General features: G+C 34.7%; 1 protein-coding gene across 1 annotated transcript in view; it reads right to left on the minus strand.

Moving 5' to 3' along the window:
- Positions 1 to 12,428, minus strand: part of MORC1 (MORC family CW-type zinc finger 1) — a 179,188-nt gene that overhangs the window by 83,006 nt on the left and 83,754 nt on the right. The gene's annotated exons all lie outside the window — the stretch shown is intronic.

The raw sequence follows: 12,428 nt of genomic DNA on the forward strand, positions 1-12,428 counted from the left end.
AAGAAAGAAAAAAGCAGGCAAAGAATAATGAAAGAAAATAAAATCAGTAAGATAAAGATGATAAGCAAAGGGAAATTTGGATATAAACACATGTATATACAATATGATCTCGAAAATGTAAAAACTAATACATATACAAAAATGTGATTAAAATATTTGACACTGGTTTCCTCTGAGTATGGGTGAAATTTGTTTTCTGCTTTACACTTTCTTACATTTTTCCAAACTATATGTAAGAAATATGCAACATCTTTATAATAAAACTGAACACAATTGCAGTTATAAAAATAATACGCACTTTTATTGTTGCAATAAAATACATTGACACTTAAAACTTTTTTCTTAAATACTCCTAGGAGAGACTGCACTGATTAAACTTAAAAGCCACCCTTAAGACTATTGATACAAATATTTATCATCTTGTCTCACAGTCAGAGTTTCTATTTTATCTCTGGTTCCCTTCTCTTCCAGTCTCTTATTTATGCCCTACCCTTGCCCTAGATTCTAAACTTCCTCCTTGCTTAGAACAGTACTTGTCATGGAGGCCCATTCAGGAGTCCTCCTTAAGAGGCTGTATTCTTATCTGTTGATCCAGCTATTGCACTGCTAGGAATCTTCCCTACAAACATACAACACAATGGCCGTATATATCATAGCACTGTTTGAATAGAAAACAAAAAAACAAAAAAAAACCCTGGAAACAAGGTAAAAGTCCAGAATAGGGAACTGATAAATCCCATTTTCAAACAAGGGAACATTAGATAAACTTTAAAACACAGAGTTAGAGCTAAATATATTATTGCATCAAGATCTCCAAGACAGAGTTTTAATAATAATTTTTTTAAAAGATGTAAAACAGCAAACCTAGTATAACCAGCTTTTGTAATGTAAAAACAGAGCATATACGTATAAAATTTTGAAGGGCACACTTTTCTTTTCCTAAAAGGACACAAAAGAAAGTTTTAATAGTGGATACCATTAGAGAAAGGACAGAGGTAGAGAGGAAGGCAGGGGAAGGTACTTTCACTTTTCTTTTTTTACTTTCTGAACACTTTGAGTATTTTTACATGTGCATGTATTACTTTAAAAATACTTTTTTGAAAAAAGCACCCACATTTACCGTTCTGTCCAATATGGTAACCAACTGACCACATGTGGCTACTGAGCATTGAAATGTGGCAGATACAGAACATTTCATCAATGTACAAAGTTCAAAGAGTAATATTCTAAAATATATACCTTGGAAATAAAATACACGAAATAGGGCCAGCCTTACATCAACCTTAACAATTGACTGTGTAATCCAGGCAAAATACCAATAAACGTCTTTACACCTTCCTATACCTTTTAAAATTTAGGTTCAGAATGCTATGTGCCTTTAAGACCAGCAGGGAAGGAACTCAGTGTTCAAAAGGGGCTTTGCAATTGAGCTGGGCTGACAGCTACCCTCACAAATTCCCTGGTCTCCTACCTTGTTTCTTCACAAAATCCCTACCAGCTCTTGCCTCAGATTTCCCTTTGGATTCTGCTTCTTGGGCTTTTCTCAACTCAGACTTTTGGTTTTCTGCTCTTGGCTCAGCATTTGGTATTGGCCCAGCCCAGACTCCACTTTTTCGCTGCACACCAGATCCTGAAACACTCTTTAGTGTCTGGAGAGGGCTCGTGAGACCTTGTTCTCTGATTTTCACATGAACTACTCAGTTCTTATTATGTCAAGGCAGGAAGTGCTGTAGATTAAAGTCAGGTGACTTTGAGTGCTGTCTACCACAGACTTATTGTGTAATTGCGGGAAAGCCAGTAAATTTTCTTATCCATGAAGTGAGTGTTAACAATAACTTGCCTTACATGGTTATCACTAAGAATAAATATGAAGGTGCATTAAAAACAGTAGTGCTGTGCAGAAATTTAAGTTACTGCTGTTCTGTATTTGTTCTCTCTCTAAATGTTACTTCCCCAAGAAGACCTCACCTTTGCAAACAAGGAACTGTGCTTTATCACTATGCATGCCCTCAACTCAGAGCTCAGCAACGTGCACCTAATAAGCCCTCAAAAAACCTTGCTGCCATTCTTGATAAAATAGCTCATTAATGTTTTGTTTGGGAGAAAATGGAAGTGAAATAGCATCTCTCCCTGAAAATATTAACTAATCACAGTTAACACAACCCAGCAAACTTATAAAACGAACATCAACTGTGAATCCCAAAATAAACATTTTAAGAGCGATAAAACTACTAGCATGTTAGAAACACAGGCACATGCCTCTCAAGGGTGGGGTGATACCTGCTCTGTGGTCACACCACTCTTACAATGCTTACACGTTACATTTCAGTTCACTTTATGTCTATTTTCCCTCTAGAAAGTGAAATCCTTGAAGACAATGGCTATGTTTAGGATCTTGCTTTCAGTAGCTGACACTCAGAGCTTAATGTTTACTTATAAGACTAAATAATACTAAAGAATTACTGGCTATCAAAGATATAAATGAGAACACTCAGTAGCCCAACATCTAATGACCAGGACTGATAGAAGATATTATACTATTCAAAGTAGATATCAGGACAAAGGAAATAACCAGAGATATTCAATGTGGGAATCAGAAATTGCTTTTCCTAACTGCCAATGGAACTTTTTTTTTCCTTCAGATAGCAGCTACTCCAATATGCATAATTTTTAATATGTTATTAAAACAAATTTCCAGGGAGTGGACCCTGAAGACTAGGTAGATGCTTCAGCAAGTGGATAAGTAAGTTGGCCAGAGAAACGGCAGTAGGAGGAAACATATCACACCAGTGTCTGTTTTCTTTCATGTGTTACTCAGTCTCTAGAGATTTATACAACTAACCTGAGAAAAAAATTCCTCCCATACAAGGGAACCCCCAAAAGCCTATCAGTGGATTTTTCAGCAGAAACCTTATAGATCAGGCAAGAGTGGGATAATATAATCAAAGTGCTGAAAGAAAAAAATAACCTGCCAACCATGAATACATTACCTGTATTGAAGCTATCCTTCAGAAATGAGGGAGAAATAAAGAATTTCCCAAACAAACAAAAGCTGAGGGAGTTCATTACTAGGCCTGCCTTACAAGAAATGCTAAAGGAAGTTCTTCAAGCTGAAATGAAAGGAAACTAATTAGTAACTTAAAAATGTGAAAATATAAAACTCACTGGTAAGGGTAAGTATATAGTCAAATTCAGAATACTCTAATTCTATAATGATGGTATATAAATCACTTAACTCTAGTATAAAGGTTAAAAGACAAAGTATTAAAACCATAGCTACAATATTTATTAATGAATACACAATATTAAAATATGTAAATTGTGAAATAAAGAACATAAAATGCTTGTGGGGGGAGGGAGTAAAACAGTTGAGTTTTATATGTGATAGAAGTTAAGTTGTTGTAAACTTAAAATTGACTGTTATAACTATAACATGTTTTATGTATGCCTCATAACCACAAAGCAAAAACCTATAGCAGATGTACAAAAGATAAAGAGAAAGGATTCAAAGTATAATACTACAGAAAATTATCATATCACAAAGGAAGAGACCAAGAGAGGAAGAAAGAAACAAAGGAACTACAGAATAGGCAGAAAACAATTAATAAGATGGCAATAGTAAATCCTTATCTATCAATAATTACTTCAAATATAAGTGGATTAAATTCTCCAATCAAAAGATGTAAAGTGACTGAATAGATAAAAACCAAGACCCAACTATATGATGTCTATAAAAGACTCACATCAGTTTTAAGGCCACAGATAGGCTCAAATTGAAGTGATGGAAAAAAAGATACCATGCAAATGGAAACCAAAAGAGAGCATGGGTAGCTATACTTATATCAGACAAAACATACTTTAAGTCAAAAACTGTAGGAAGAGAAAAAGAAGGTTATTATTTAACGATAAAGAAGCTGATTCATCAAGAGGCTATTAACAATTGTAAATACATACACCCAACATCAGAGCACCTAAATATATTAAGCAAATATTAACAGATCTAAATGGAGAAATAGACCACAATGCAATAATAGTAGGAGTCTGCATTACCCTTCTTTTAACAATGGATAGGTCATCCAGAGATAAAATTATAAGAAAAAATGGACTTGAACTATACATTAGATAAAATGGACCTAACAGACATACACACAATATTTCATCCAATAGCAACAAAATAAACATTCTTCTCAAATGCATATGGAATATTCTCCAGGATAGATCATATGTTAGGTCACAAAATAAATCTTAACAAATTTACAAAGATTGAATCATATCAAGTATCTTTTCTGACCATAATGAAACTAGAAATCAACAAGAGGAAGAAAGCTGGAAAATTCACAAATAGGTAGAAATTAAATGATGGACTACTGAACAACCAAGGAGTCAAAGAGGAAATCAAAAGGGCAAAGGAAACAACCCATTTACCATCACATCAAAAAGAATAAAATACCTAGGAATAAATCTACCTAAGGAGGAAAAAGACTTATACTCTGAAAACTATAAGACACTGATGAAAGAAACTGAAGATGACACAAACAAATGGAAAGATATACCATGTTCTTGGATTGGAAGAATCAATATTGTTAAAATGACCATACTACCCAAGGCAACCTAAAGAGTCCATACAGTCCCTATCAAATTACCAATGGGGTTTTTCATAGAACTAAACAAATAATTTAAAAATTTGTATAGAAATACAAAAGACCCTGAAGAGCCAAAGCAATCTTGAGAAAGAAGAACAGAGCTGGAGGAATCAGGTTGCCTGATTTCAGACTATACTACAAAGCTACAGTCATCAAAACAGTATGGCAGTGGCACAAAAACAGAAATAGAGATCAATGGAACAGAACAGAAAGCCCAGAAATAAACCCGTGCATAGCGATAAACACCTACATTAAGAAACAAGAAAGATCTCAAATAGCCTAATTTTATACCTCAAGGAGGCAGAAAAAGAACTAAGCCCAAGTTAGCAGAAGGAAAAAAAGAGCAAAGATCAGAACAGAAATAAATGAAATAGAGAACAGAAAACAATAGAAAAGATCAATGAAACTAAGAGCTGCTTTTTGAAAAGATAAACAAAAATGTTAAACTGTTAATAAGACTAGCTAAGAAAAACAGTGAAGACTCAAATAAATAAAGTCAGAAATGAAAGAGGGGACATTACAGCTGATACAACAGAACTATCAATACAAAGGCTCTTAAGAGACTGCTATGAACAATTATATGCCAACAAATTATATAACCAAGAAGAAATGGGTAAATTCCTAGAAACATACAAACTACCAAGACTGAATCATGAAGAAACAGAAAATATGAACAGACCAAGAGTGAGTAAAAAGATTGAATCAGTAATCAAAAATCTCCCAGCATTTTTTGATTGGGTTTTTTTTTTTTTTGATATTGAACTGCATGAGCTGTTTGTATATTTTGGAGATTAATCCCTTGTTGGTTGCTTCATTTGCAAATATTTTCTCCCATTCTGAGGGTTGTCTTTTTGTTTTCTTTATGGTTTCCTTTTCTGTGCAAAAGCTTTTAAGTTTAATTAGATCTCATTTGTTTATTTTTGTTTTTATTTCCATTACTCTAGTTGGTCAATGAAAAAAGATCTTGCTGCTATTTCAAAGAGTGTTCTGCCAAAGTTTTCCTCTAAGAGTTTTATAGGGCCTGGCCTTACATTTAGGTCTTTAATCCATTTTGAGTTTATTTTTGTAAATGGTGTTAAGGAGTGTTCTAATTTCATTCTTTTACATGTAGCTGTCCAGTTTTCCCAGCATCACTTATTGAAGAGACTGTCTTTTTCTCCATTATACATTCTTGCCACCTTTGTCATAGATTAGGTGACCATAGGTGCATGGGTTTATCTCTGGGCTTTCTATCCTGTTCCATTGATCTATATTTCTGTTTCTGTGCCAGTACCATACTGTTTTGATGACTGTAGCTTTGTAGTATAGTCTGAAGTCAGGAAGTCTGATTCCTCAGCTCCATTTTTCTTTCTCAAGACTGCTTTGGTTATTTGGGGTCTTTTGTGTTTCCGTACAAAAAATGGGCATAAGATCTAAATAGACATTTCTCCAAAGAAGACATACAGATGGCCAAATAGCACATGAAAAGATGCTCAACATCACTAATTATTAGAGAAATGCAAACCAAAACTACAATGAGGTATCACCTCACACTGGTCAGAATGGCCATCACCAAAAAATCTACCAACAGTAAATGCTGGAGAGGGTGTGGAGAAAAGGGAACCCTCCTACACTGTTGATGGGAATGTAAATTGGTGTAGCCACTATGGAGAACAGTATGGAGGTTCCTTAAAAAACTAAAAATAGAACCACCATATGACCTAGCAATTCCACTCCTGGGCATATACCCAGAGAAACCCATAATTTGAAAAGATACATGCACCCCAATGTTCATTGCAGCACTATTTACAATAGCCAGGACATCTAAGCAACCTAAATGTCCATCAACAGAGGAACGGATAAAGAAGATGTGGTACATACATACAACAGAATATTACTCGCCATAAAAAAGAATGAAATAATGCCATTTATGGTAACATGGATGGACCTAGAGATTGTCATACTGAGTGAAGTAAGTCAGACACAGAAAGACAAACATCATATGATATCACTTATATGTGGAATGTAATAAAAAGGGTACAAATGAACTTATTTACAAAACAGAAGTAGAATCACAGATGTAGAAAACCAACTTATAGTTACCAGGGGATAAGGGGCAGGAGGGATAAATTGGGAGACTGGGATTGACATATACACACTACCATATATAAAATAGGGAACTAATAAGAACCTGCTGTATAGCACAGGGAACTCTACTCGATACTCTGTAATGGCCTATATGGGAAAAGAATCAAAAAAAAAATTGGATATATGTATATGTATAACTGATTCACTTTGCTGTACACCTGAAACTAACACAACATTGTAAATCAACTATATGTCAATAAAACATTTTTTTAAAAATCTCCCAACAAATAAGAAGCCCAGGACCAGATGGCTTCAGTGGTGAATTTTATCAAACATTAAAGAAGTGAATACGTATCCTTCTCTATCTCTTCCAAAAAACTGAAGAGGAGGACACCCTTCCAAACTCATTTTATGAGGTCTGTATCACCCTGATTCCAAAACCTGATAAAGACATTATAAGGCAAGAAAAGTATAGGCTAATATCACTGGTGAACATAGATGCAAAAATCCTCAACGAAACAAAGCAAACCAAATTCAACAGAACAATAAAAGGATCATGCGGTATTTATCCCTGGATGCAAAAACAGTTCAACATACATAAATCAATAAATATGACATACTACATTAATGGAATGAGGACTAAAAATCATATGATCATCTCAATAGGTACAGAAAGAGCATTTGACAAAATTCAACACCAATTTATGATAAAAACTCTCAACAAATGAATTATAGAAACTATGTACCTCAACATAATGAAGGCCATAGACAACAAGCCCACAGCCAACATCATACTTAACAGTGAAAAGTTAAAGTTTTTCTTCAAGATCAGGAATAAGACAAGGATATCCAATTTTGCCACTTCTATTCAACATAGTACTGGAAGTCCTAACCAGAGCAATTAGTCATGAAAAAAGAAATAAAAGGCAACCAAATCAGAAAGGAAGAAGTTAAAATTTTCTCTGTTTGCAGATGACATAATAGTATATATGCAAAACCTAAAGACTCCACCAAAAAACTAAAGAAGGAATTCAGTAAAGTTGCAAGATACAAAATCAACATACAAAAATCAGTTGCATCTCTGTCACTAACAATGAACTATCTGACAGAGAAATTAAGAAAGCAATTTCATTTACAATAGTATCAAAAACAATAAAATACTTAGGATTAAATTTAACCACGGAGATGAAAGACCTATACACTGAAATCTATTGACTGACGAAAAACACTGAAGACATAAATAAATGGAAAGATATCCTGTGTTCTTTGATTGAGAGAATATTTGATTGAAAGAATATGTCCATACTACTCAAAGCAATCTATAGGTTCAATGCAATCCCTATGAAAATTACTATGACATTCTTCATAGAAGTACAAAAAAAAATACTGAAACTTGCGTGGAACCACCAAAGACCTTGAATAGTCAAAGCTATCTTGAGAAAGAAGAACAAAGTTGGAGACACCACACTTCCTAATTTCAAGTTATAACAAAGCTATAGTAATCAAAACAGTACGGGACTGGCATAAAAACAGACACATTGACCAGTGGAATAGAATAGAAAGCCTAGAAATAAACCTACACATATATAGCCAACTAATCTTTGACAAGGGTGCCAAGAACATACATAAAGAACATTCTTTTCAATAAATGGTGGGAAAACTGGATATACTCACAAAAGAATGAAATTATTTTATACCACTCATAAATATTAACCCAAAATGAATTAAAGACTTAATTGTAAGACCTGAAACCATAAAGTTCCTAGAAGAAAACATACAAAAAGCTCTCCTTGACATTGGTCTGGGTGATGATTTTTTTTTGATATGACACTAAAAGCACAAGCAAAAAAAAAAAAAAAATAAGTGGGACTATATCAAACCGCAGTCTCTATATAGCAAATGAAACAATCAAAAAAATGAAAAGGTAACATACAGAAGGGGAGAAAATATCTGCAAGTAATTTATATGATAAGGGGTTAATACCTAAAATGTACAAAGAACTCACACAACTGAATAACAACAACAAAAAAACTCTTACTGAAAAATGGGCAAAAGACCTGAATAGACAGTTTTCCAAAAAAGACATACAAATGGCCAACAGGTACATGAAAACGTACTCAACATCACGAATAATCAGGGAAGTGCAAATCAAAACCACAATAAGATATCACTTCATACCTGTTAGGATGGCTATTATCAAAAAGAGAAGATAAAACAAATGCTGGGGATGTGGAGAAAAGGGAAGCCTTGTGCACTGTTGGTGGGAATGTAAATTGGTATGAGCGTTATGGAAAACAGTATGGAGTTTCCTCAAAAATTAAAAATATAACTATTATATGATCCAGAAACCCACTTCTGGGTATATATCTGAAGAAAATGGAATCGGTATCTTGAGAAGATATTTGCACTCCCATGTTCATTGCAACATTAGTCACTACAGGCAAGATATGGAAATATGGAAACCACCTAAGTGTCCAACGATGGTTGAATGGTTGAAGAAAATGGTGTGTGTGTCTGTGCACATGTGCGCTAGAGAGAGAATAAAATATTATTTAGCCAAAAATGTTGAAGATCCTGCCATTTGCTATAAGAATGAATGTGGAGGTCATTACTACTAAATGAAATAAGCCAGACAACAATATATGATATGACTTATATGTGGAATCTAAAAATAATAATAATAAAGTTGAATTCATAAAAACAAAAAGTAGAATGGTGGTTGCTGGCAACTGTGGGCCAGAGGTAATGGGGAGAGGTTGGTCAAAGGGTACAAGCTTTCAGTTATAAACTCAGTAAGTTCTGAGGATCTAATGTACAGCATGGTGACTATAGTTAATAATACCATATTGCATACCTGAAATTTGCTAAGAGAGTAGATCTTAAGCATTCTTACCCCCCACACATGCAACAAGGTAACTGTGTGACGTGACAGATGTTTTAATTAACTTGACTGTGGTAAATATTTCACAAGTATTTCATGAATCATCATGTTGTTCACTTTATAAACATACATGATTTTTTTTTGTCAATTATAGCCCAATAAACCTAGAAAAAAATTCTTGTCTATCCTAGTCTGGCAAGAAATAGTAAAATTAATAATAAAATTTATTAAACTAGGTTGGCCTTAACATATGAAGTGGTATACAATTATGGATATTTTTAATATATGGTTTTAACAAACTATTTTTTGTTAATGTGTATTAATGAAGGTTTTTAAATTGCCCTTTCATCAAGAAGTCAATTAAGAGCAAAAAAGTGAAATTTCAAAATATGAAAAAGTACTTGACTTTTAAAAATACATCTTAGTATTTCCACCCAATGGAGAATGTTATGTAGGTAAACCAAAATTTATTAATTTCATAATTATATTATTTTAACAACCTCAAGGTATTCTGATTTTAAAATTTAGTTTATATTTATAAACAGGAAATATTTATAATATTTAAAATTATAGAATACATACCTTGAGACTTTTGTTTGAATAATCAACAAGCTTGTTAAATTAATGGAATAATCAGGGATCAATGCACACAATTAAAGTCCTGATTTCTAGAATAAGTATCTGAGAAAAGCTGTGAAAATTTAATTTATTGCTATGTATGGAGTACTGTATTCAGAAGATTCCTAACATTTAAATTAGTTTGATTAATTTTTCAGAAGCCTCTTAAAACCAGGGAAAAATAGTGGGAACTAGTGCAATAACTTACTAAAAAAATTGTCAAAAACCAGTAACTAAAAGAGCAGTTCACACAGATTTTGCCTCTTAAAAAGAGGAGAAATGTAACAGCCTCCTAGATGTCAGTTTCGTATCTATTCATAGAATGTATAATGACATTTAGGGAATCAGTTAGCCAAGTGGAGAAGTAATAAAATTCAGTAATAAACTACCAAAGCAAAGCTTTGATGTTTTCAATCAAAATAAGGAAACCTAAAACAGTTTATGAAATCAAAGCACCAGGTAAATCTTAAGATGGAGAAGGTATTTAAATGAGGTCCCTACCTTCAGGTAGCCCTGCATCTAAATAGATGATTATATTCTATTTTCAAAGATCTCAAATAGAACTTACACATCCATTCTCAGAGGACTGTTGATCATACCTCCTCCTCTGTTGAATATTGTCCTATTTGTCATTACCTTAGCTAAGCTAGACATGAGACTCTTGCTAAGCTGATTCATGCTGTGATCATTTATGGCATCTCTGGGTTAGGGATAGCAAACTGGTTTCAACTGATACGCCAACTCCCATCAGCTGGTAGTGAAGCCTGTACACTCTTGAGGCCAGCAGCCACTTATCAGGAAGAACTGCCATGATGGCTAGAGAATGTGTGGTGCATTTGAGATGAGAGAAGGCCTATATGATCACTTCCCAAAGAACTCTATTTAAATTGAGGCGAGATGGGGGCTTCCCTAGCGGCGCAGTGGTTGAGAGTCCACCTGCCGATGAAGGGGACACGGGTTCGTGCCCCGGTCCAGGAGGATCCCACATGCTGCAGAGCAGCTGGGCCCGTGAGCCATGGCCACTGAGCCTGCGCATCCGGAGCCTGTGCTCTGCAACGGGAGAGGCCACAACAGTGAGAGGCCCACGAACCGCAAAAAAAAAAAAAAAAAAAAAAACCAAAAAAATTGAGCCGAGATGAAACAAGGCAAGATGTCTTCAGTGGTGCTGAAGGTGTTTCCAGTGCCATTCTTTCTCTTGGCTCATAGATGTGGCAGAGTGGGGTTGGGTCAGTCTCATGGTACAGTACAGTCAATGGCAGAAGTAGGTGGCAGCTGCAGTCAGAATACCTTACCTTCTCCACTCTACCGTGAACACAGCAGACTCCACAGACTCCAGGAATCTGCGGAGTTGGTCCAACTTCATGGTAAGGTCATTACTTCACCTGACAATGCCGCATCATTTTCGCTTGTTCCATATCAGCTGCTTCCCACGAGGATCTCCTTAAGCTGCAAAAATGATTTCAGAACCACCCCCTGCTCCCGACTTGAGAAAATACATGATGACAAAAAATAAATAAATAAATCATGAATTTAATCATACTTTTGTGTGATTTTACATCTTACTACCCACAACTACATCTATACGTATTTGAAAAACTGTAGCATGTACATGTACAAGACATAATGCCATCTTAGACAATCACTGGTAGCCAGGGATTCAAGGACTCCAAGCCACCCTCTAAGGTCCCCTAGGGCTTCCTGCCTACCAGTTCAGAACCACATCGTTCTGCACACTGGAGACTAGAAGGAAGACGGATGGAGGTCTCAGGGTGACAAACTTTCAAAAACAAACCTCAGGAGAGTTAGGTTTCTACTGGTTCTTTCCTTATAAAGGAACAATTTTACTTTCCCTTTTTAGGTTATACTTTTATTTCGTCATGTTCATAGCTTTCTTTAGATATACTCATTTTTTCTTATTCTTTTTAAAATGTGGAAATCAAAATTAGACATAATAATAGAAATATATTCATAAAACATTCTGTGTTATCATGGGCAATAGCCTAGTTAGCTACCTAAGTCTCCTCAATACCTGGATTAGCATAGTTTTTCTTTCTACCAGGACTCTGTTTACCTTACTCAGACATACACAAAGCCCCCTAACTGACTTAATGGTCTCAAAAGTGTAAAGACTCTTTTTGCTGTTGTTAATACAACTTGTGTTTAATTCTGATTGCACTGTCTTAATATCAGAGTCATTAGATACAACTTACTCTTTCTTC

The sequence above is a fragment of the Monodon monoceros genome, unplaced genomic scaffold (genome assembly GCF_005190385.1).
Source record: "Monodon monoceros isolate NGI ecotype Baffin Bay Population unplaced genomic scaffold, NGI_Narwhal_1 Super_Scaffold_11, whole genome shotgun sequence".
NCBI lineage: Eukaryota > Metazoa > Chordata > Mammalia > Artiodactyla > Monodontidae > Monodon > Monodon monoceros.